We start from the raw sequence: 27,422 nt of genomic DNA, 5'->3' as shown, positions 1-27,422 counted from the left end.
AGCGCCAATTTCCAAGATCTGTAAAGAACTTCTCAAACTCAACACCCAAAAAACAAATGATCAAGTCAAAAAATGGGCAGAAGACATACAAATGGCTAACAGACACGTGAAAAAATGTTCTCATCATCATTAGCCATCAGGGAAATTCAAATCAAAACCACATTGAGATACCACCTTACACTAGTTAGAATGGCAAAAATTGACAAGGCAAGAAACAACAAATGTTGGAGAGGTTGTGGAGAAAGGGCAACCCTCTTACACTGTTGGTGGGAATGCAAGTTGGTACAGCCACTTTGGAAAACAGTGTGGAGGTTCCTCAAAAAATTAAAAATAGAGCTACCCTATGATCCAGCAATTGTACTACTGGGTATTTACCCCAAAGACCAGATGTAGTGAAAAGAAGGGCCATCTGCACCCCAGTTCATAGCAGCAATGTCTGCAATAGCCAAACTGTGCAAAGAGCCGAGATGCCCTTCAACAGATGAATGGATAAAGAAGATGTGCTCCATATATACAATGGAATATTACTCAGCCATCAGAAAGGATGAATACCCAACTTTTACATCAACATGGATGGGACTGGAGGAGATTATGCTAAGTGAAATAAGTCAAGCAGAGAAAGCCAATTATCATATGGTTTCACTTATTTGTAGAACATAAGGAATAGCATGGAGGACATTAGGAGAAGGAAGGGGAAAATGAAGGGAGGGAATCGGAGGGGGAGACGAGCCATGAAAGACTATGGACTCTGAGAAACAAACTGAGGGTTTTGGAGGGGAGGTGGGTGATGGGTATTAAGGAGGGCACGTACTGCATGGAGCACTGGGTGTTACATGAAAACAATGAATCATGGATCACTACATCAAAAACTGATGATGTATTGTATGGTGACTAACATAACATAATAAAATAAAATAAAATTTTTTTTAAATGTTTATTTCCTCATCCTGGAATGTTTTTTAAAATTCTTATCCCTCTTTGGGTGCCTGCCTTGACCCTGCCCCCTCTTCCCTTCCCCACCAGACCTGGTTAATTCACTTTGTCTTATTCTTATGGTATTTATCACAGAAACAAAAATAATAAATTAAGTAATTCTAATTATTAATTGTTTGTCTCCCCTGTTAAGACTAGGCATTCTAAAGGAGCAGGAACATGATCTAATTTTCCTTACTACCAAAACCCCAGTGCTTAATTCACTGCTTGGCACACTGTAAGTGCTCAGTAAAAAATGTGTTGTTTCTCTTGCTGCCTGTCCCCTTTCAAAATCTCCCCACTACACCATCTTTCTCAAGTTGTAGCTAGTGTGTACTGACTTGGAGATGAAACACAGAAGACCAGAGGGAGGCTATTAAGACACTAATGACCAAGAGGCAGTAGGGTGGCCCCTCTTCCAAAATAATCTATCTTGCTGCTATTTACATCACCCCTCCTGGGGCATAGCCAGAAATCTAGGAACATTCCTAATACCTGTCTCCCCCTCGCCTTCACATTGAACCCATCACCTAGAACTATCATTTTCATCTCCTATCTACTGCTCCACCAACCACTCTCCAAGTCCCCTGCAGCACACAAGTCCAAACCACCATTCTGTCCCAGCAGCAGCTTTCTCCTAGCTGGTCTCACTGCTTCCCTGCTGCTCCTCTGCCTCCATGTAGCAGCCAAAGTGTCCCTTATGAAATATCTACCATGCTACAGCCCTATCTTCAGTGACATCTGGTGTTCTTAGGATAAAGAACAAAAGCCTTAATTGGTCTATGATGTCCTTGTAGAGATGGCCACTGTGCACCTGACCCACCTTGACTGGAGCCACCTCCCCATGTGCTTGGCCAGCTCAAGATCATCTTACTGTCCTGTGACCACACCAAGCACTTGGTGTCACACAACCTTGCACAAATGCTCCCTCAGGCCACAGTGCTCTCTCAACCCCTTCTTCCCCATTAACTCCTGCTCATTCTTCAGATTCAAGCTCAACAGTTCTGCTGGGGACAGCCTTCTCTGACCACATCCCCTTCCTGTGTCTAGAGGCAGTTTCTTTCCTTTACACAGTTTAGACACGTTTCTAAATGTTTTTAATTATGCATTCACTCAGTAGGATTGCTTGAGTGATGCCTGTCTTTTGTACAGACTCAAGTTCCTAGACAGCAGAGACTTGGTATTGTAATGTCCATCACTACATCCTCAACATGTAACACAGTGCCTAGCAAACAGAAGGCACTAAGTAAAGTTTTGTGGATGAATGGACAGCTGGATGGACGGATAAATGAATAAATGATAGGAGGTGCCATTTGTCTATTGTCTAAGCAGAGCATTACAAAATCTCCACAGAGGCCAAGCAGGTAGCATAAATGTGTGAATTAAGCTGGGGGTTAGTAAAATGGAGTAGTGGAGAGTACATTGAAATGTAAAATTTTCTTGAAACCCTAAATTGGTCAAATACAACATTTGCCCACTTTTTGGAAACTTTTAATTGAGGCCTTTTAGGAGACTGTCCCAGGAAGCTCCTCCCTCAAGTCCCACCTACTTAGTCCTCAGAGAGGAAAAAGGGCTTTGTTGCTGACCCGTTACAACCACAGTCTCTCCCCCCCACCCCACAACCTCTGCTTTCAGAAGGCAAGTTCTATTCACAGGGAGCAAAGGCGATCTATACAAGTCCAGCTCAAGTGAAGAAGGCTTTCCCACACCCTAAGAGCCAGACACTGGGGTTCCCCCATCCACTTTTTCTGATTCATTTCATGGAGTTTAAATGACTAAAAGAGGTTTAAAACTTAAACATGTGGTATAACCCAGCAATGCATTTTAAAAACAAAAAAGAAAGAAAGAAAGTTAAACTTTATAACAATAGCATGAACACAAAAACATTTCCTGGGAGCAAAAGAACTGTGGCTTTGAAATTCTCCCTTTTATCTTCATGGGAAAAGCAAGTGCTTACAAACCGGAAAAATAAGTTTCCCTTTGGTGAACTCACAGGACCTTGGCTCTCGCCTCCTCACAACCTCAACTGTTTACCAATCTATGTCTTGACCACGTAGAAATGTTCCACTGAAAAATCAAGGTCATTTTCCCTTATCTTTCTTATTCTTTTCTGTGAAGAGGATCCAATCTATTCTAGGTTTACTTAGGATTTTGCAAAATTTTTGCCATTACAAGTCTGTTTTCCTTTAACTGCAAACCACCCGATTCTGATTTTCCCTTGCCATAAATCTGAATTTTACTACATTTTATCTGAGATTCACAACAGATGGGCTATGAACCAAGAAAAATACAATGGGAGGGAAGAAAAGATACAATATTGGGGCAAAAGCCACACAGAAGACGGAACAACTCTCAGGTAGGAGATAATGGGGATGGAAGAGATAGTCCCAAGAAAACAAAAAAATGATCTGACAAGTAACTCTAAATGATGAAAAACATTTTCTTAATAAAGCTATAGGAACTGCTGCATTACCTTTAGTGTTACTGTAACCCAGAAAGAGAGAAGAGAAAGAGATACCTTGGAATTATTTCAACCACATTTTATGTCCTGCCATCAAGGATTTCTGTTCTCTGTATACTTTTTTGGTCATAAAAGAAGGCAACTATATTCCTTATGTTAAATCCACCAACTCCCGTATTTTTGAGTCAACACTGAATTCTCCCCAAAACGTAACTCACTAGACAAAATTTTAACCAGCCTTGCAAAAAAATGTTATGGAAACCAATGTCCACTCAAACTCAAATCTAGCCCATCCAAGCATTCTAGGACAGGTGAGAGCAGAGTGAAGTAACCAGAGAAGTACCTACAATTTTAAAGTTATGCTAAAATTCATGATTAAATGCAGGAGAGCAATTTATACTATGACACAAAATATTTAAAGAGGAAAAGTTCAACTCATCATATATCTACCATGCCTGCATGATGCCAAAAATTTTTCTTGAAAGTCAGACATTAAAAGAGCTATCTTCACATTAGCAACTTGTGATCTAATTTCTGTAAGGTGCTCATCTGATATATACTTCTCTGATATATACTATTACCTTATCTTTTTAAATCCCTGAGTAGAAATTTAAGAATTGCTTTTATCTGATAAAAGGATCCCATCTCTCATGAGAAAAGCCACTAATAAAAATTGACTTTCAATCAAAACCAACACTTCATTTCCAAAAATCTCTAGAACACAGTCTTCAGGAAACTTAGCAAAACATTCGGATTAATGTCTTTGTTATTGTTGATACTGTTGTCCTCAATTTCTAGAAGGATCTTTCCCTTCTGTGTTAAAAGCTCATTTTGGTCATAAGCAGCAATAGTTCTTTGAATGTTGCTATGAGTTGAGGGAACAAGGGCAAGAAATAGTTAAGGGAGGATGGGACCCAAGAACTCAGTCCGTCTCCGTAAAACAGCTTTCTCTACCACTCTAGGCATGGTGACAGAAACTGGCCATTCCCACAACTCACAAGATTGCAGGTTCCAATCCAAGAGATGAGAAAGACTACTTTCCTGACTCACTTTTCAAATGGATTCCAACCATCAATCAGCTTTCAGTAGAGGGGTAAATTTTCATCATAGAGCAATCTGGAAGTACTCAGATAAATTACATATATGCATTTCCTGTGACCTAGAAATTCTACTCCAAGGAAAATTTCACCCAGATTCATAATGAGACATGAATAAGAATGTTCTTTGTATACTGTTTGTGGTGACAAGGCATTGGGTGTCCACTACTGGGAGAGGAGATTAGGTAACATTTAATGGATGCACATCACAGAGTACTACGCAGCAGTAACAAGCAAAGGACTGCACACAGGCACATGGGAAATCTTCACTGAGCACAGGTGTTGTCACATTCTCTGTAAGCCTCATATGGACACAGTAGAAGTCCCAGGGGGAAGGGCTGCAGCAGGATGTAGAACACACAGTTTCCCTTTATCACAGCATCTCGTGTAGAAATGTTGTTGTGCCAGAGTATAGCCAGATGTATCATTGGTTGTGCTCCAGAAGGGAGAGCTCCCCCATTTTTATAGGGCTTTGAGAGCTGCCTCGCATGCAGGCAAAAAAAAAAGGCCAAAACAGGCCATGCGTAAGTGCTAGCTTTTCAGGGCAGGTTCATGCCCATGCTGATAGCCCTGGTGAACCTTTTGGGAAAATGGGGGTGGCTGCAGCCCATCGCACCAGGGATAGGAGAGGAGCCCCCCAATCCCAGCTAGCTCTTTTCCAGTTAACAGGAAGAAAACACTGGATCCTGAAATTGACATCAAATCTTACAGGTACAATGCTAGTCGTAAAGGTAAATGAAATGGAGTGAATGATGAACAAATAGAACAGAAAAAGATCTTTCACAGAACAATGATGATAATGTGGCACCAACTGCTGAGTACAATTAACAAGCCTTTCTGCTGGAGGTCCAAAAACAACAAACAAATTTTTTAAAATAAATAAAGACTTACACAGCTGCAGTTTTAGAAGGGCTGGGGGGGTCTCAGGCTGAAAGGAAAGCCTCAAAGTGTAGATGAAGACCTGTCACTAATCATTTGTACAGACATTAAATAGTGATTCTGAACCAGAAATGAAGGTTGTTCTGCAGTGGAGCTGGAATGACCTTTCAAAAACAGGCTATCTTTGTCACCAGTATATTTTTCACTTACCAGTGGACTGTTAGGAAATAAGATTAACTCTGCTTTTCTTTGAAGGTGGTAGTGATGGGGAGATCAAATATCCTCTTGACCTCAAAAATCATATAAATAACAGCTCAGCAATGTAATGTTTCATTGTTGTCAAGGAAAATCTTGTCCATGAGCAGTTAAGCATTTGTAGAGAAAGAGGAACAAGAAAATATCTGGCAAATATTTTAATAAATCACTACAGCTTGGAAATGTGTCTGAAGGCACATGGCATAAATTGATTTTTAGATTTCTAATCTTAAACTCTTGAGCATGCAAGAACATATCTATTTCAATGCTCATCATTTTTTCAAATCAACTTGAAATGAGTCAAAAGTAGACTAATGTCAAAGAGCATCCTTGATTGATGTGGGACAAGTCAAATTTCCCATGTCAGAGGACACTCTGGACTTTTAAGTATGAATTTTGAATTATACACAAACTTGCATTTCCAACTTTTGCCTTATAGCAACAGACCAGGATTGCCAGAGAGAAGGTTTCAGGGTAGGGGAATATCCTGATTAGAGCCAACCTGGGGTTGGAGGAGCACTTGAAAACAGGACTGCTTTTTTTCCTTGGAACCTCATAGGCTCACAGAGAAAACAGATGATTGAATCTGCAGGAGCAAGGTCCCTGGCCACCAACAGGCAGGCAGAGGTCACTAGTTTAAAGATGTATACAATGTCATTTTGACCCCTCCCTTGGGTCTCAGGCTCTACAATTTATACTTTGGTTGTTATGTGACCTGTAGGAGTTTATTGAGAACCATTAGTTCTCATTAAAAGGCTTTTTTTTTAGCTCCAAGTTTTTTATGGTTCATCTCTAGAATTTTTATAAAGGGCACTATGTTTATAAAACATCTCAACACCCAGGAACTTGGCTGAACCAAGGCAACTCTGGGAAGTAGGTAACATCTGTTTTTCTATCCCAAATCTATCAGTCCAGTGCTGCTCTATTATTAAACCCTTTCCTCCCCAAGTAGATAGCCAGTCTCACACCCTGCATCTTTGGTCCCCAAATACTCTTAACTGCCTCCTCCCATCCCCTGACTTTGGTTTTTGCTAGGAGACCACTGATAATAGGATGAATTCAGTGTGAAAGAGTCAGTAGGTGCCAGTTTCCTGATACCCAGATTCTCAAAGTTAGGGGTATGTCATTGAATGGAACTGGTATTAAGTAGCATCTGCTCTGACATTTCAGTGCCCATGACATATTAGTTGTTGAATACTTTACCATCGCCCTGCATGTGGAGATTTTCCAAGCTACATGTGCCATTTCTTCTTGTCTCTCCAGTTTCTCTGTTCAGTGAACCCAACCCAAGATTCTACTTCATGAATCAATGCCAGAATAAGTCACAATGACCGATGAAAATGTGTGGTATTCTGCAGGTGTTTTGATTCAGAAAAGAATATCCAAGGACCAGAGCCTAAATTGGGACTGCAATGGTACTGAAGCCTGGTTGCAGACTAGCAAATTGTGTGGAAGAGATTTTTACAAATACTGATGCCCAGTTCTACCCTATGGCAATTAAATTATATTTCTTATAGATATTGAATGGCATAAATATTTTTAAAGACTCTCCAAGTGATTCTAATGTGGAACGAAGGTTGATAGCCACTGGGTTGCTGTTTCCACTCTAGCTGAGTGGAAGAAATATTTTGGATGAGTTTGGATATCGCATGATGTAATCAGTTTCTTCTTTTATCGAGGCATGGGATGCCAGCATTGTATCTAAAATTCTCATCATATTTAACCAACAGGGAAATCAGAATGGCTGAAGATGCTGGTGAGAGGTAGGCTACTACTTGCCAGGGTGTGTCTGATGAAAGCCTTCTCCAGGCAGGCAGTTGTGTTCATGTGTGGAAAAGCAAACTCTACGGTACTGTGCTATTGAACATTGAAATTAAAAAAAGGGGGGGGGGCAAAATCTATACCCTTAAGACACTACTTCTTCATGCTTGATTTACTCTACTTAAGTTTAGTTCATGCTGGCATTTCTATATTAAATTGTTTTTCCTGCTGTCTTACATTTTAAAGCCCTTTGAAAAGTCCGACATTAAATTGGCCACACAATAGTAAAATTGGGAAAGGCAGACTCCCTCCCACCCTCTTTTGTTAGCATGATTGTTTTTGATTAAGTCAAGTCCAAAATGAAAACCACAGGGGCCTTCCATCACAGACATCTATCATAAGCCATACTGAAGGCATTCTCAGAATCCTATTAGAAGCCCTACTCATGGATGCAGAGAAACCTGCTTGGAAATTCTGATATCTCAGAAAAATTTCTAGGGAGTCGGGTTGGGGATGGGGGTACAGGCCAGGATCATTAAGCTAAATGGTTCAAGATAAAAGAAACACCTCCCTAAAATAGCATTTCTTTTTCAATTAGAGTTTTTCCAAAATATTGCCACAGAATCCAAGTGACTGTTTAATTTTTTATGGGTTCAGTGTTTCTTCTCTCAGTTGCTTTTATTTATAATTTTGAGTATTTCTATCTTGATTTCAATGCCTCCATGCCAAAGATCATATACTATACATAAAGCAAAGTTTTCCCCAGAGGGCATAAGTGGTCAAGGGATCTTTATTTGACACAGGAACTGCCATATATTTTCCAAATCATCACAACAAAAATAATAAATGCAGCAATCACTCATTCTACTTAGCACAGATGCTTACTGGCAGTGCATTGTTACCAGATTCAGCTTATGGAGTCTAGCTCAAGCTTCTTTATAGAACCACCACTCATCAAGTCTTACTAGGTGCTAGGCATGGTTCTCCTTGTTTTCTATCTGTTTTCTTGTTTAATCCTCACCACAGATATTACTGCCTTCATTTTACAAATGAAGAGACTGAGTTCCCAGTAGTTAAGTGTACTTGCTCAAGGCCATATAGATGGTATGCAGCAGACTCAGAGAGGGGAACTCCATTTGCTCCACTACAAAGCCTATTCATTCTCAGGATCAACTCAGTATTCCCTGCAGGACAGGGATTAAAGCAAATTTATTAAACAGAATCTTAAAACAAAAGCAAATGCATGCCTATCTTCTGTCCTGAACCCTCCCAGGGCCACCCTGGAAGACACTGGGGTGAAGGAGGCTGGAGTGGGCGGAGATTTGATCATCCATGTCAAGCAGGGTTTCTCCACCTCTTACTATAGACATTTTGGGCTGGATAATTCTTTGTTATGGGGGACTGTTCTGTGCTTTGTAGGATGTTTAGCATCCCTGTCCTCTACACACTAGATACCAGGAGCACTCCCCTCCCAGTTGAGACCATCTAAAATGACTCCAGACATTGTAAAATGTCTTCTGGGACAAAATCATCCCTGGCTGAGAACCACTGACATAGACTAAATTAGAGAAGGGGGTACTTTGGAGTTGCACCAGGACAGCAACCGGGCCCTATCCCATCCATTAGCAAGAGGCTCCAAAAGAGAAGTGGGACCCAAATAGACAGGAGTCAAATCAAGGGTGAATGAGATGCTACTTGGAACTGAGGGGTTTGAGACTCCTCTAAACCATTTATGTGCCCAGCAGATCAACTGGATTAGAGTCTGCACCACTCCCCAAGTCAGTGATTCATCACTTTACAGATAGCCCCTGTTCACATTCTTCTAGGAGCTGTCCAGTTGATGTTGCCTTGCTGTGTCTGGTTTATGTTTCACCCTGCTAGATCAATTGTCTGCTCTGTGCTGTGGGCTATGTTTCCCATCTCTCAAAAGGAGAACAGAAAAGAGAGACAGTAATAGACTCGGCAGAGGTAAAGTATTGAGTTCATTGTAAAAAATCTTGTTATTAGTCTGGTTTCCTTCACAGCATAGATTATTCCTGTTCTAGAAAATGCCCATGTATCATAGATTCCTAGGACTTTTAACCTAGCATTATGCAAATCACTGAGCCCCCCACCCAAGGAAAACTATGCAAAATAAGCCACAAAAGGCAGTTCTTTAACTCTTGGGATGTTAAGACTTAAGTTAGAATGAAGACCCTGAGAGGCTCCATGTAGTGAATTTTAACCTGAACACCAGGCTGTGTTAGCAAAACAGAGTAACCATGACATGGATTTAATTTATTTGTTGGTCTTGGCATCCTGATCGTCTTTATCTCCCCAAGCGTTTGTCCTGGTGGAACTGCAGACACTTTTCAACTCCAGTTCAACGCAATACCCAGGATGAATGCAAGACATTGCATTAATAGCTGATAACAAGTAAAGGAGGGGGGCAGGGTAGGAATGTTCTAAGATTCCAAAGGCATTTTCTCCAGAGCGGCTCTCTCACAAATCCATCTGCAATTTATTTTCTGTTTCAAATAGGCTCAAGACATCAGGCTCTACAGCATCACACACATTGGAAAACTTTACAGCTTGGTCTTTTAAGGGTCCTTTTGCCTCCTGCCATCCCTGGATGTCACAGGAGGTGTGATCACTTCATTGTCATGCAACAGGATGCTACTAGGTTGGCTACCAGCCCCTGGGGCTTGGAAATGATATTCACACCACATGGACACTTCTCCCTTGGCACTTTGGTGTCCCAAACTGAACCAACGAAATTGTGTGCCTGCTAGAAATAACTCCAGAGGTTTCCCTCAAGTGAACTGACCCAAGTTTGGCCTCGAAAACTCTTCCTGCCATTGAACCAAGCCGACAGAATGAGTTACCTCAGGCAGAAGAACCTCCTTTGAGCTCAGGACCTCTTTGCCCTTGCCAGATGACTCAAAGGATGAATCTGATTTTTCCTCCTTTCTGTTAATCTTCCTTCTGATGCTCAGGCCATATGCGTGTCTCCCAAACATTTTTACAAGTTGGGAAGCAGGGAAAGAAACAAAGCATCTCATTCTCCCATCCCAGCCCTTGAGACATCTTCTGTGAAACAAGCATTAGGGAACTAAAAAATCATTGACTGAAATAGCCACATCAGAAGACTTGTGACTTTTCCCTCTTCAGGATCACGCCATCCTTTGGTTTTATCAATAACTGTGGGTTACCAAGTTCTTACCCCGGTACTTGGCACAGAGGCTGATGCACTGGGAATGCTTGAGACACACGTAAACCAGAAAAATCCTGCAGTTTGCTATGGCAAGCCAGAGTTTAGGGAATGGCAGTCAATGAAACACAGAGCACAGCCCAGAAATCAGAAGGGAATTCAAGTGCATGAATCCTTTACCCAGTCACCCAAAGTAATGCCAAATTGGAGCCCCCTAACTGGTCTTTCTGCTTCCTCCCTTACTCTCCTACAGTCTAATTTCCATAAAGCAACCAGAATCATCAAATGGAAATTAGGCCATGTTACCCTTCGGCTTAGAACCATACAATCCAAAGTTTTGTCATGACCAACTCACACATCTCTTCTCCTCCCTTCACACTCTTGGGGACTCTAATCCAGACCTCTGGCAATCTTTCTTTTCTTTAAATGCAAAGAGCAAGCTCCTGTCCTTACCTGGTTCAAATAGCCACTGATTAGGGAGGTCTTTGCTGACTGACCCATAAGGTCCTCTTCTAGCCTCTCATCCAGATTTTTCTGTCTTCCTTATCTTTACTTTGTTTCTTCTTATATTAAATATTAAATATCCATCGGTTTATTTGTTGTCCTCCCTAAAAGGTCAGCTCCATGAAAGCAGAGACTTTGTCAGTAGTGTGGTCAAGGAAGGCTTCTCTAAGGAGGTGACATTTGAGCTGAGACCTCAGTGACCCCCAAATGATACAAGGGATCGAGCTGGCAGGAGAGAGCTCCCTATCAGGACATAAACAAAAGATTCCGAAATAGGACTGGGTTTGGCAATTCTGAGAAACAACAGGGAAAAAAATTTCTGTAATTTTATAATAATTTCTTAATGTTGGCTTCTTCTCTTTCTGGAAACAAACACACTTCTCTAATGATGTTCATTATATTTGATAAAATTAGATGAAGGCTTTGTGTTCGTATAGATTTACAAATTCTCTCTTATGAACACAAACATTCTCTATAGTAAGAAATATGGGGCCAATTGGTATTTTATGAAAGACTGTGTCCAAGGGAAAAGAAAGCCCAACTGCTAATCCATCCCTCTTCTAGCTCCCAGGAAGATTTTTGGGACCTTTTAAATGTTTTTTTTTTTTTAATGTTATGTTAATCACCATACATTACATCATTAGTTTTTGATGTAGTGTTCCATGATTCATTGTTTGCGTATAACACCCAGTGCTCCATCAGTACGTGCCCTCTTTAATACCCATCACCAGGTTAACCCATCCCCCCACCCCCCTTCCCTCTAGAACCCTCAGTTTGTTTCTCAGAGTCCATAGTCTCTCATGGTTCCTCTCCCCTTCCGATTCCCAGCCCCCTTCATTTTTCCCTTCCTGCTATCTTCTTCTTCTTTTTTTTTTTTTTAAACATATAGCACATATAGCACAAACATAGCACATACCCTCCCCAATGTCTATCACCCAGCCACCCCATCCCTCCCACCCCCCACCACTCCAGGACCTTTTAAATGTTTTCTCCCAGTCTAAATTCATCTCTACGCATTGAGAAAATAGGGATAAAGCAAATGAAGTGTCATCTTGACCAATACCGAAAAGCCTGCTTTATAGAGCAAAGAGGTGAAGGCCTAATTCTCTAGAAGAATTAAAAAAGACAGCCCAGAGGCCTTTCCTCAGAGAGGCTAAATGCTAATTCATGGTTACTCTAAGTCTCAGCATTACTGGATGCATTTCCTTTTATTCAGGAGAGATAGTATTAAAGGTGTCAGGAATCCTTAAAATGTATATGAGATACACATACCAAAGCTTAGTTTAGAGCAAGGAATTACCTGCCAGGTAATAATACCTTTGGGATGGATGGAAGAATTTAGGCCACACATTTGTAATTAGATTATGCCAAAAGATCCTAAGGTGATTTGACCTCTTTATGTGCCTCTGAATAAGGAGCCATAGGGGAAACCAGGCCCATCAATCACCCAGCATACAGAAAGGATCTTATAAACTATTTCACCCCAAGGTAATGGCAACTTACCTGCTACCTCTCCTACACATGTTTACATTACAATTTCATTTTGCTAAAAATATTATTAAGCATCTGCTATGAACAAGGCTTACTATTCACTGATTAAAATTGACTTATTTCGGTGATTCTTAATAGGATGAAGCTATTAGAAGTAGGTTGGATGGGGGAGGGGGCATAAGTACTTTGAAAAAGAATATGAGTAATAACCCCGTTGTTTCCATGATATAAACTAGAGAAATTAAAGCTCAACCCAAATCTTCTTGCTTAGTGGCCTTGTGCCAGTTGACCCCAAACCCTGAGGCTCAGTAATTCTATCTCCTCTCTTTGTCCCTCACCCCTGGAGGAGGTATAAGCTTCCTACAGCTGCTATCTTGTTGCCAACTCCTATGGGCTTCTCAGCCTCTCTTCCATCACTCATATAACCAATTCTCTACTTTATAGCCCCTTGAATTTAAATACATAGAGTGTTCTGTTTTTCTGGTTGAATCCTAATTGACACAGAGACCATACGTAACACATCCATGGTCATAGTTGAAAGAGGTAAGGCTGAGAATGAAATTCAAGTCTGTGTACCTCCAATAACCACACTCTTTCCACTACTTCTTGCTGCTTGGATAAATTAATTCACTCGGTGAATATTTATTGAGTTCTCACTCTCTGCTGGGCACTGTATTAGCAAGTAGATAAATAAGATTCTGAAAGCAAAGGCTTATGGCTGGGAAAGACGTCAGAGGTAGCCCTAGTTTGGACTCTGTTTATAGACGAAAGGCATTAAGAGGATTCCCTTTGCAAGGGTCAGCCTGGTTCATTGTTCTCCCTGTGTTTATGGCCACAGACTCCAAATGAAAACTCCAGTACTGAGGGGATGCTTCCCAGACCCCAATGTCTAAGAACAAATCACAAGAATATCCTAACTTTAGGAAATGGCAATGTTTATTTACTATAACTTCAGGAGAGACACCTGTTCCTCAGAGACAGTCAGAGTATCTGAACCCAACTCTCACCACCCCGATTCATGGATACATCCTGCTCAAGCCCACTGGTGTGTTCTCCTGTTTGGTTGGGTCCCCAGCCCACCTCCTCCATGGAGATACATTGGCAGAAGTCTAGTCTAGCTTCAGCACTGCGATATTACTCATGTTTGGACTGCTCCCATAGAAGGTAACCCCCAAATGATATCGTGAAATCCAGCTTGCTTTTCTTCCTCTTCCTATATCTTACCAGTAGAGGAATGGGGTGATCATAAACTCCATCTTGCATGCCCCATCTCTTTCTTTATCTTATCAGCAGGGGAAGGGTGGAAGCATATGGCAGTGACACAGAGGCAGTGGGGAATTACTGAGAAGCTGAGCATGTCCATTTTAATGTTTATGGGGTTTAGGCACAGCTAGAAGGAATTTGGTAAGATACATATATAGGAGGGCTTTTGTTTTGTATGTGTGAAGCTGAGTGCCTGGCTTTAAGGTTTATGGATTTTAGAGATGAGCTCCTGAATGTATTACACTCCATGCCCAGTGTAGCCCAACAAAGAATCTGAGGCAAAGAAAGATGACATAACTTGCCCAAAGTCACAATCCAAACTGTTGCAAAAAGAATTGATAAGGTCAGCCATTAAAGTTTTTCTTAGACAGAAAAGGATATCTGCTTCATTTGGTTTTCCCAATAAAACATTTTAAACCACTTTTTACACATACACACACACACACACACAACTGTAAGTTTAGAAACCCTCGGGAAATATACTATAAATAATTACATGAAAGAAGATTAGGCAAACTTAGAGAGCAAAAGCAGTTCTACAATTCAGAATATCTTCCCTCAATAAAACTGCTGATTTACATAAGAAAACAAGCCCCTAAAGATATCTAGGGGCCTCTGTATGCACAGGAAATATAATGGTCTATAACTGACCAAGTACACTGCCCTCCCTTCAGCATGGGGATCACTGAAGTCAATAAATTTAAAAAAAAACACATACCCGGGTGTGTATGAATTTTCAGTATTAAATCATATGTTTCATTGGGATTTGCAGTACTGATTAAGGAATAAATGTAATTTTTTTTCTACTCTAGAAATTAAAAACCTCAGTCCTTAGATTGAGTGACTTTATCACCTTCCTCTGTCAAACACACTTGGGTCTCAGCCAATTCTTGACCTCAACTGGGAATAATTCACAATAAGTGTTGACTCAGACAAACAAAAATGATGTTTTAAAATTTGCATGTGATGGTGTAAACACATGTCCACAAATTCCTTGATGCTGCTCTCATTAAGAGTGCAATCTCATTCCACTCCCCTTGAACATGGCTCCCTTCTAAGGAAGAGAAGGCAGTGGACTTCTTTGTGACTTCTGGAGCTGGATCCATTAAAATACACCTGGCTCTCTTTCCTCTTGAAGAGACATAAACTCCTCTCTCCTCTCCTTTTGGACAGAGACCTCTAGACGCTGAGCCACCATGTAAGAGTCTGGCTACCTTATAACCACCATACTGGAGACACCACAGAGAGAGAGATGAGCAAGAAATTCCAGCTATTTTAGTCTTCCAAGCCCAGACACCAAACATGAGTGACGATGCCTTTAAGATGACCCCAGGTTAGCCACCATCTGATTTTAAATGCTTTAATGACCCCAAGTGGGAAACATCTAGTTCAGCCCTATCAGCCTGCAGGACTGCGAGAGAGATAATATAAATGATTATTATTGTTCTATGCCATCAAATTGGGATGGTTTATTATATAGCAATTAATAACCATAACATCCTGAGAAATAAATTGTTCTTTTTCTACTTGGTGGATCTCTGGTACTTTTTAGCTGCCTGGTATTTTATTCCCTTTGAGGAACTCTTCCCCTCCCCAATTCCATGTGATTTTTCTGGAGTTGTCTACCAGGTAACCTGGAGTTTTCTGCCTCAGGGACAGATAATAGCCCAACCTGACCAATCAGAGAAGCCCACCCTGCAGATAGTGATTGATCTAAGCCAGGGGATATGTTACCCTGCAGAACAAATCAGAGACCTTGGAGGGGTCTAGACTCTAGACTCTAGAAAAAGGAGATGCTGCCCTTTTCTCTGGATTCTCTAACTGTGGGATGACATTTCTGCAGACAAGAAGAAGACAGTTGGTCTAGAAATAAAGATAGGGAGAACGCGGAGTACAGAGATAGAGGTGTGGAAAGCAGAGACTTTGAGGCAATGGAGAGACAAAGACAGCAACTGAGTCATGATGCCTGAAACCCTTGCCTCTACTCATAGTGAAGCCAGGATCCATTTCCTTAGACTTTTCACACATATGAATTAATAAAACCTAACTTATTCTTAAGCTAGTTTGAGTTTGGTTTCTGACACTTGCAAAAAGAGTTCTGTTTAATTAAGTATGCTTTTAGAAAGAAAGGGTCAGGAAACAGCTAAAGAGATAGATACGATTTTAGCAGAAATGAATTACAATTATAATTATTCATACAAATGCTACATGCCAATGTTGGAAAACAAAATATGCAATTCATTTTTAATACACATTAACATACTAAATCCAACTGAAAACAAAGGAATAAAAGTACAAAACTGAGGAGTTAGGATAAAGATTGGAATTTGACTTAATAATTATTTTACTTTAGGATGCAAATGTTACTTTAAGACCCAAACTTAGTGGTTTAAAATATTTATTATCTCACAATTTCTATGAGTCAGGTATCCAGGAGCAGCTCAGCTGGGTCTTTTGTCTCAGGATCTCTTAGGCTACAATCAAAGTGTCAGCCAGAGCTGGGGTCTCATGTGAAGGCTCAAGTGGGGAAGGATCCACTTCCAACTTCACCTATATAATTACTAGCAGGATTTATATCCTCATGGGCTATGGGCTGAGAGTCTCAGTTCCTCACTGGATATTGGCAAGAGGACACTCTCGGTTCTTTGCCACATGAACTTCTCTGAAGGACAGCTAATAACATGGCAGCAGGCTACCATCAGGATAAGCAAATGAGAGAGAGAGTAAGAGCAAGACAGAAGTTACAGTCTTTTAAAAGCTAATCCCAGAAGTGACACCCCATCACTCTGCCCTATTCTACTCTAAAAAGCATGTAACTATGTTCAGCTCAGTCTTATACAAGGGCATGAATACCAGGAGGCAGGAAACATTGAGAGCCATTTTAGGAGCTAAGTACCCCTGCAGGGATATTCTCACTCCATGATGAGAAGCCAAACTTAAAGCCACAAGTGTCTTTCTTTGGTACAGAAATTGATCCTCTTAGGAAATTGAAGGGAGGGGATTTATAAAACCTAGACTCATCCAGAATTTCTCTATATTATAGGATTATGGTCAACAGTAGCTTTGGAAGTGAAAACCAGATTGGTCTCATTTCCTTTTAGTTTGTTAGTAAATGGTTGAAGAGTAGGAGTGGTGGATGGTGTTCATCATGGTACTGGACCTTCCCCAAGCCTCAGGTATGCCAGCATGAAAACTTTCTTGGTCTAAAGGAAGACTGGATTTGGACCAATACCTTCCCATCCAAGCCAGAAAAGTCACTCTTATCTGGCGCCACTACTTGGGTCTGTAGAAATGGTAGCTATAGTTCAGAGTAAATGAATCTGATGGATTTAGAAGAACATCACAAGCTATCTGCTTATCAGAAGCACTTGAGTGCCCCCCCATTTCAAAAAAATATTTGTTCCTCCTTCTTTCCAGCCACTAATTACTCCATAAAATCCTGTTTGGCTACTGTAAATATGTTCCTCCAGCTAAATGAATCTGTAAAACCAAAATGACACCATTAGAACAACTCTTTGCTAAGCTTTTAAAAAGGGCTATCGTTACTCATATTTGGCACAAGAAAAACAATGAAAAATTTGCATAAAAATTATTGAATGTAGAATTTTAAAAGAAGTTTTAGATTCTAGGGTGCCTTATTCTAAAATTAGGTGCACTTTTTTTAGAGAGGCATATATAAAAGGAATTATTATTCATCATTTAGTTACTTTTTCCCCCCACATAGAGAGGTACATTCTAGATTTTGCATGTTTGCTACTTATTCTTGAATAAGTGCCTCCATCCCACCCCCCCACCCCCGCCATATAAAGACAATGTTAGATTGTCCCTGAAGAACAAGAGGCACTAGCTGATAGCTTGGAGATCTCTCTTATAAGCATGTTTCCTGTGTGGGATGGCCAATTGAGGTAAAGAGTAAAGCAACAACAGAGAATTTTCTCAGCTTGATTCAAGTTGTGTACATGTCAAATTCATTCAAGAATACAAAAAATAACCTGCCACCTACCTATTAAACCAAGATATGTGATCTACAGAGAAATACTGTATGTATGAAAGCTCTGCTACAAAAGTGTTTCCCGTCACCAAAATACCAATATAATAATTGATACTTTATTGTTGGTTCTGACCTTCAAAATTATAATCAACCCTCCTGATGTTCCTTCCCAAGTTGGATATGAACAATCTAAGACTTGGAGTTTTCTATGAGAAGTAGCTTGGATGTTCCTCTCTTTTCCTATAATCTTCAACCCAAAGAATACAAGCAAGGTCAGAAAGGACAACTGTCTCCACTCTGTGGTCTCACTTAGTGTTGTCCATGAAAGGCACTTCACATGGGCAGGAGGCTACACTGGTTAGAACAGCTGTCTGTTCTAACAGATGATGAGTAACATCATCGGCACACATCTCCAGGAACTCCAAGATGGAAATGGTCCTTGAAGCCATTTTGAAGTGGCCTGCTTGAATATACAATTTCACTGGATGCAACTGTGACATGGAACATGATAAGCAAACAGTTGGCTTATTGGTCTTCATTCTTAGATCCTCCAACTTGGATGGAAGAGTCCTATCCTTTCCACCTACTCACGGGAACACCACACTTAATATTTCTGTGTTCTAGCTCCCTACCTTGATGGGTGGTTCTTAGTTATGAACTACTGAGAACTTCCTATCTGGTCTTAAATTATTTTTAGCAATTTGATCTAAAGACCCAGATTACATATTATGGTTATCCAAATATTCATTCCATTCCTCCCCCACTGGGAAGCAGACATACAGTTTGGGAAGATTTACCACATTCCCAGAACCCCCACTCAGTTCGGTTGTGCTGAGGTCTTTCCCTTCCCACAGGAGACAGGCTTGTGGTGAAAATACAGGTTATGGTGTCAGAGAGCCTGAGTTCTAACCCTAGTTCTCCCTCTTACTCTCTCTGGTCTTCATTTTCTTCATCTTATCACATTGGGGATAATCATGGTTCCACTTTACAGGCATGTTGCAATGGTTAGATGAGATCATCTATGTAAAGTGCTTTTAACAGTTCCTATAGTAGGTGTTCAAAACATAGCGTAACACTGGGATATAATAGGGCTCAATAACAAGGCAGCTGTATCATCATTATATTGGCAGTACCAAAGTTGTAGGATGTGAGTCTTTGCATTCAGAAACCAAAAAACCTCAGAGGGTTACAAGGCATGAGATTTCAAATGAAACTATTCAAGTTGGGTGGGAAAGAGCTTGAACAGGTCAGTAGCTGGGCAATTGCCTTCTGTGTCCTGTGGCAAGAGTGATGGAGGGACAAGGAAAACACCAGCTCCTGAACCTTTGGAGTCGTTCTCCCAACCTCTAGGAGTTTGTTAGCAAAGTTCTAGCCCTAAGGCTAAAGAAACTTAGGAGTATCAAATACAACCCCCTAATTTTTCAGATGTAGAAATGGAAGGCCAGGAGGCAAAATAACTTGCCAGGCAACTGGTTTGTGGTAAATGTAGTGATACAATAAGATCTCCTGACATCCAGGCCAGTATCTTTTACCCACCAGCCAGGAATCTAATTAGCTTTGACTACAATAGTCTCATGAAAGCACTCAAGGTGTCACAACCTGCAAGTCAACTTGATGCATCAACAAACCCCAGTCTAACTTTTTACTATTGAGAGGTAAAAAGAGAAATGTGGACCACAAGTTTATTCCCAACAGTGAGAAGCACAGAAAACAAATATACTAAAATTTCCAAACAACTGAATCATTAAATAGAATGTATACTTAAACTAGGGCATCAGTCTATACATAAAACAGGGTAAACCACAGAACACAAACTGGGCACTGGCAGAATGGGGAAGGATGGGATGTTAACAAAAATGGCCCAAGCTAGAGGTGCCTGGGTGTCTCAGTTGGTTAAGCATCCAACCCTTGATTTTGGCTCAGGTCATGATCTCAGGATTGTGAGATTGAGCCTGTGTCAGGTTCCATGCTGGGCAAGGAGCCTTGGGATTCTCTCTCTCCCTCTCTCTCTACCCCACCCCCCATTCTCATGCGTATACACTCTCTCTCTCAAAAAAGAAGGAAGGAAGGAAGGAAAGAGAGAGAGAGAAAGAAAGAGAGAAAGAGATGGTTCAAGTGAAAGCAGAAGATCTAAAAGGTGCTCTCATCACCCCAAATTTACCATTTTGACCCTTAAAATTGCCACATGACTTGGGATACAAAGACCTGAATTTCAACTCTCTTCCACGTACTAGCTATGTGACCGAAGCTAGTTACTTAAACTCTCAGAGCTCCAGATTCTGCTTCTAAAACAGGAGATAATAACATCTGACTCACTATTGAGATTTGATAAATCTCAATAAAGGTTGTTTTCATGAAGCATTAGAGAGAAATTGTTGATGTGTCAAGCATGGTGCCTAGCCCATGGTGTTTGGCACACCCTCTCCCAAACCAGGTATACCCAAAGATACTCATTTTCTGGAAAAGAAGTAATTATCTGTTATGGAGCAGGTCTTTCCTAATTGGGATCTTGTTTTGTTTTGTTTTAATGATTTTTCCAAATTAAATAGAGAGCAAGTAACTGGTTTAGATTACAGGGTCACCACAAAATAGTTGTGACTGTAGATATGACCTATTTTCAAGCTGCAACAACATAATTGAGAATATATTTTGTCTTGGAAAGAAGCCAGAGCTAGAAGCCTCCTCTCCTCTGTTTTGTGGGTCATACCAACCAAGGCAGCTGCTTTTGACCACTATGAAGCCCTAGCCCATGCCTGGGATCCCTCCCCAGAAGTCTTGCTTAGCACACTGGCCAGCATTACTGAAGCTTCCTCTAGTTACAATTAAAGCTCCAAAGAGTGTGATCATAAATGCATTTGTGATGCTATTGATGCAAACTAATGCCATCTGTTGGTGATAGGTAGAGTTGATATGCTTCTGGTCCAGTACATGGCTCTGTTGAATTCTATAATAATTTGTGGTAGACTGTCTCCAAAATGGTTACTAACTCATCTTATCAGGAATACTAAAGAAAGTTCATTAGGCTGAAAGAAATTATTCCCAGACGGTAATTGGAACCCATGCACAAAAAAGCAAAATATGTACCAGCAAAGGTAATTACGTAGTTATAAAAGACTACATGAATGATTATTTCTTTTACTTTCTTCTCTTAGCTAATTTAAAAAGCAGCTGTACAAAAAATGTGCATATACTTGTATAGTTAGGCCTATAACATATAGAAGTGTAGAATATTTGACAATAATATCACAAAGGTGGAAGGTCAGAGTAAAGCTGTACTGGGTAAGGAAATCACACCAGATGGTAACTTGAATTCACAGAAATGAAAAGAACTACAAAATGGCAAATAGGAAGGTAATATAACAAACTCTATAAATACATATTTGTCTCCTTTTTCCTCTCAATTTTGTTTACAGACATAAAATCATATAAAGTAATGATTATGACAATGTATTGTTGGGTTATAACATGTATAGATGTTATATGTATAATGACAATAGCACAAACAAGGGAAGATGGAATAGAGATACATAGAAATAATGTCTATATCTCACTGGAATTACATTTGTACCAAATATAAAATAGATTCTGATAAATTCAGATGTATGTGGTAAGCCCTAAAGCAACCACCAAGAAAACAACCCAGAAACACATAGTGAAAAGATCATTAAAGGAATTAAAAGGTTTCACTAGAAAATATTCACTTAATGTGAAAGGAAGAAGTAAAGGAAGAAGAGAGGAACAAGGAAAACATGCATTATGTAGAAAACAGCAAGTAAAATGACACACATAAATCCTATTATATAGTAGTAACATTAAATGTGAATGGATTAAGCAATCCAATTAAAAGGTAGAGATTGTCAGACTCATACAAGACCAAGATCCAACTATATACTGCCTCTAGGAGACACTTTAAATTGAAAGACATAAAAATATAGAAAGTTAAAAGATGGAAAAAAGGTATGTCATGTAAATAGCAACCATAAAAAAGCTGAAGTAGTTATACTAATATTAGACAAAATATATTTTAAAGCAAAAAAAAAAATGTTGCTAGAGATAAATAGGGACACTTAATGGTGGCAAAGGGTCAATCAGGAAGATACAACAGTTATAAACATCTATGCACCTAACAACTGAGCCCCAAAATACAGGAAGCAAAACTGACAGAATTGCAGGAGAAACAGACAATTCAACAATAATAGCTGGGGACTTCAATACTTTACCTTCAATACTGGATATAACTATGATGTCAACAAGGAAAGAGCAAACTTGAACAACATGATAAACCAGGTAGACCAACAAAGAACAGAGAAGACACATTCTTCTCAAGCACACAGAACATTCTCCATAATAGACCATATGCTAGGCCACAAAACAAACCTCAATAAATTCAATAGAATTGAAATAATACATGGTATGTTGTCTGACTACAATTGAATGAAATTATAAATCAGTCAATGAAAGAAATTTTGGAAATTCACAAATATGTGGAAATTAAACAACCCACTCCTAAATAACCAACTGATCAAAGAAGAAATCACAGGTGAAAGAAAATACCTTGCGTTGAGTGAAAATAAAGACATAACACACCAAAACTCATGGTATACAGCTAAAGCAGTGCTTTTAGGAGAAATTTATAGCTGTAAATGACTATATTTAAAAATAAGAAAGATCTGGAATTGATAGCATAACCTTCTACCTTAAGACATGGGGGGGGCGGGGGGAGGAGTAAACTAATCCAAAAACAAGCAGAAAGTAGGTAATAATAAAGATTAGAGCTGAAATTAATGAAATAGAGAATAGAAAACCAGTAAAGAAAATCAGTGAAACCACAAACAAGCCAATAATTTCTTCCTCCCTGTATGTACACATAGCTCCTCCCATCAAGGGGTGGAAGTCTACCTCTCTTCCCTTTAAACCTGGACTATCATTGCAACTTATACTGACAAATCAAATATAGCATAAATGACAGTTAAAGAGGCCACCATTCTACATAAGGCCAAGCTAGCCTGCTGTGATAGAGGTGTCATGTAGAGGTCACAGAGGATGAGAAGATACAAGGTAAAGAATCAAGGCTTCCTAGCCATCTGCCAGTGCTAAGACCACACACATGTGAGACAGGACTTTTGGAGCCTTACAGCCCATCCTAGTCATTAGTTGGGTGAAACTTCATGAGGTATCTGAGCCAATACCATGTGGAACAAAAGAACCACTTGGCCAACCAAAAAAAATTCTAAGAAATAACACATGGTTGTGTTAAGCCACTAAGCAATATATAACTGAAAATAGTTTTTAGGTTTAAAGCTCATAAGTAGAAGAACTTCTAGTATAGTAAATGTTGACTAAATCTCAATCCCATTCCTCTATAATATTGAAGATAGAAGATACCTGATCCTCTGTTCGAGTGGTATTCAGACTCCCACAGATGAAACTAGTTGGAAATTAAGTTTCTCTGATTGAAGTAAAGATGGCAGTGAGGAGCTACCCAGAAACCACCCATTTGCCCTCCCTAATTACCCCTTGGAGTTTCTTACTACTAGAACTTTGGAATAACCAAATATTATTAATATCATTTGAAGACTCATGATTTAGGTTCATAGTATCATTTTACAGATGAATCACAGAAGGATAAAGGGAGCTACTAGAGTCATATAAAAAGTTACTGGCTGACTTGCAATCAAAGTCAGGTCTCCTGAGTTTAATTCAATACTTTCCTCGACACCAGGGTTTTTCTGAAAACTATTTTATTTGTGCTCACTTTGGGGCCATTTCTCATTGCTACAGGCTAGATAGAGTACAGCAGTTAAGACAAAGACTTTGGAGCTGCATTCTCTTATTAGCTGTGTGACCTTAACCTCTCCTAACTCTCCCAGCAGCAGAGACCAACACTGAGAAGTCCACTTCTCTGGGTGATCAGCCAGTTACCTAGTGGCAGATTGATTACATTGGACTGCTTCCATCATAGAAGAGGCAACATTTTGTTTTTACTGGAATAGACATTTACTCTGGTTATAGATTTGTCTTCCTTGCACTGAATGCTTCTGCTTAAACTACCATCTGTGGACTTACAGAATGTCTTAACATTCATACCATTCCACAAAGCAGCTCTTCTGATCAAGGAACTCACTTCACAGCAAATGAAGTGTAGTAATGGGACTATACTTAAGGAATTTACTGGTCTTGCCATGTTTCCCCACTATTCTGAAGTGCAGACTGGTGGAATGACCTTTCAAAAACTCAATTATAGTGCCAACTAGTTGGCAAAGTCTTGCAGAGCTGGGACAAAATTCACCAGGAGGCTATAGATGCTCCGAATTAGCATGTAATATATGGTGCTCTTTCTTCCATAACCAAGATTGATGGTTCCAGGAATCAATGGATGATCTACTAGCATATAACCCTAGTGATTCCTAGAAAATTTTGGGCTTCCTGTCCCTGCAGTCTTATCCTCTGTAGAGCTAGAGGCCTCAGTTCCAAAGGGAGGAATGCTTTCACCAGAAAACACAATAATCCCATTAACTGGAAGTTAAGACTGCCACCCAGCCACCTTAGGTTCCTCAGGCCTCCAAATTAACAAGGAAGGAAGGGTGGCTGGGGTGACTGATCATATTACCAAAGAAAAACTGGACCTCAACTCCACATGAAGGTAAGGAAGGGTGTGTCCAAATATAGGAGATCCCTTAGGGTGTCCCATAGTACTCTCTTGCTTTGTGACTAAAGTCAATGAAAACTATAGCAAGTAAAGTCAGGCAAGACTACTAATGGCCCAGTCCATTCAAGGATGAAGGTTTGGGTCACCACACCAGGTAAGGAACCACAACCAGCTGAGATGTTTGATGAGGACAAAGGGAATATGGAATGGGTAGTGGTGGAAGATGGTTATAAGTACCAGTTATGACCATGAGACCAGGTAAATAAATAGAAACCATAATTGTCATTACTACTTCCTCATTTTGTTACAAATGTATGTGCACATAGTAAACAAATATCTTTTTCTTCCCTCCCTCATTCCCATATCTTAAGATGTTTTAACTTTACATCATAGTACTTAAGTATTACTAACTTTAGATTACAGTGTTTAAGTTACATATTAAGGAGAAGAATGAACATCACCCAAGGGTTAGTGTTTTTTTGGATATAAGAAGGATAGGTGTATCACATTAGATAGGAGTATGTCCTTGTTATTGCCTTTATTTGGAAATTAACCATGGTTTAAGGAAATGTGTATAGGTACAAAGTTGACAAGGGGTGGTTAATTTTGTGTGTCAACTTGGCTATACCATGGCACCCAGTTTTTGGTCAAACACTAGTCTAGATGAAGGTATTCTTTTTACATGTGATTATCATTTAAATCAGTAGATTCTGAGTAAAGCAGATTACTGTCCATAATGTGGGCCTCATCTAATCAGTTGAAGGCCTTAGGAGACTAAGACTAGAGTCCTCAGAGGAAGAAGAAATTCTGCCACCAGACTGCCTTTGGACTTGAGCTGCAACATCAACTCTTCCCTGAGTCTCTAGCCTGCCAGCCAGCCTCCAGTCTTGTAAGCCATTTCCTTAAAATAAATCCATCTCTCTCTTTCTTTCTCTTTCTCTCTCTCTCCTTCCCACCCTTTCTCTTCTAATAGAAGATGATAGATAGATCAATGATAGATGGACAGATATTCTATTGGTTCTGTTTCTCTGAAGAAACCTGACTGACTGACATAAACACTACATAAGCAAGTGCTATTATATTATTATTATGTACTTCATTATTTTAGGTATCTTTATATGCCATCTCAGATTTCTTTTAGACTATAATATCAATTCTTGTCCATGGAGCTCTTCAAATCACATTATAGGTATCAATTTCTCTTTGCTAAAATGTAAGAACTTGGGTACAAAAACTGTGGTATTCATCATTGTATTCCAGTAACAAACAGTAGATGATCAATAAATATTTTTGAATGAATAAATGAAAGACTGGATGAAGAAATACTGCCTTATAACAGACACAGAAGTCCAGTTACTCTTAGCTCATGTCACATAGGTTCGATCAATTCTGTCAATGTAACTGATGGCTACATGTTGGTTATGCTAAAGGATAAAAAGATTGAAAGTGGCTATTTCAGTGATGAATCACTTACCATAGGATCCATAACTGCCTTGACATTGTTTAGCTAACATCTATTAACTAAAATTTCCCAAAAGATCTTAATCATAACACAAAAGAAATCTATTCAGGTTTCCAAAGTCAGTTACTACAGCATAAGCTATCTTCAGGCTAAGGGTGCTTAAGAACTATGAGGGCACGCTTTGAAGAAATGTGAGCAGCTCTCAAGACTTCATGACTTCTCAAAACCAAAGACCAGAGCCCAATAATCCTCAGTCCATCATCCCTCTTTAACTTAATGCTGTGGAATCAACATGGCGAGTGCTTAACTTACTGCAGCCAGGCTACCTTTCTTAGTAGCTTGCTCTATCTTCCAATTTTAGCATTTGCTGAATTGGTGCAAACCAGAAGACAAGCAGTATATCCAGAAAAATAAGCACATACTTCCATGGGCTAATGAGAGTCAGTTAGTGGAATTTCAACAGAAACAGTCTCATAATTATCACTGTAAAAATTTATAATAATAATGATAAGGAATTTTCTAACCAGCAAGGGTGAAATCACTCAACACTCAAAACTGACACACATTCTCAGCCATGATTTGAGGCTCAACTTTTTAGCTGTTTGGGAATCCAACAGTTCTCCTGCCACTTTGAAGAAATGAGTTTGAGGACTGAAAAATTTGGGTTCATAATGAGTCATAGAATCCCAGACTCTCAGAAAGTCAGAGCTACGAAATGATCTACGTTCAATCTCTGTAGAAGAGGTGGATATGGATAGACATAAAAATATGCTCAAGATAAATTGTCAAGTTGAAAACATTAAGTTGTAAGACAGTACATACAGTATCCAAATTTCACAAACAACCGCAAAAATAAAAACAAATAGAAAATATGTTTTCTGGAAAATATGTATTCTCCAAAATAAAAATAAACAGAAGATATGTGTTCTGAGTAAATCTAGAAGAAAGTACATCAAAATATTAACAGTGATTATTTCTGAGAGACTACAGTTATGTAGTGATTATGAAAACAGCACCTATTATTCCCCATTCCTTTATGTTTGCTGTTTGCAATGTGATTCTGCAACTCCTCCCACCAAAATGTGGTGTCAGTTTCTCCTCCCCTGGAATCTTGGCTGGCCTTGTCACTTGCTTTGGCCAATAGAAGCAACAGGAGTAAAGTTGTGAGTTACAAACTTGGGCCTCAAAAGGCTTCCACTGGATATTACATAAGACTGATGAATCACAGACCTGTACCCCTGAAACAAATAATACATTATATGTTAAAATATATATATATATAAATATAAATAAATAAATAAATGCTTTCACTTACCCTGTTAAGGCCCTGCTCAACCCCTATGAGAACAAGCCTCAGACCAGCCTACTTTGTGATAAGAGAGATAGAACCCAAACATCTCGTTGCTCTACCTGACAGCCAGCTCTCCAGATTTGCAAATGAGGCTAT

The sequence above is a fragment of the Mirounga leonina genome, unplaced genomic scaffold (assembly GCF_011800145.1).
Source record: "Mirounga leonina isolate KUSES-001 unplaced genomic scaffold, KU_Mleo_1.0 Mir_94, whole genome shotgun sequence".
NCBI lineage: Eukaryota > Metazoa > Chordata > Mammalia > Carnivora > Phocidae > Mirounga > Mirounga leonina.
This window is presented reverse-complemented; position numbering follows the sequence as displayed.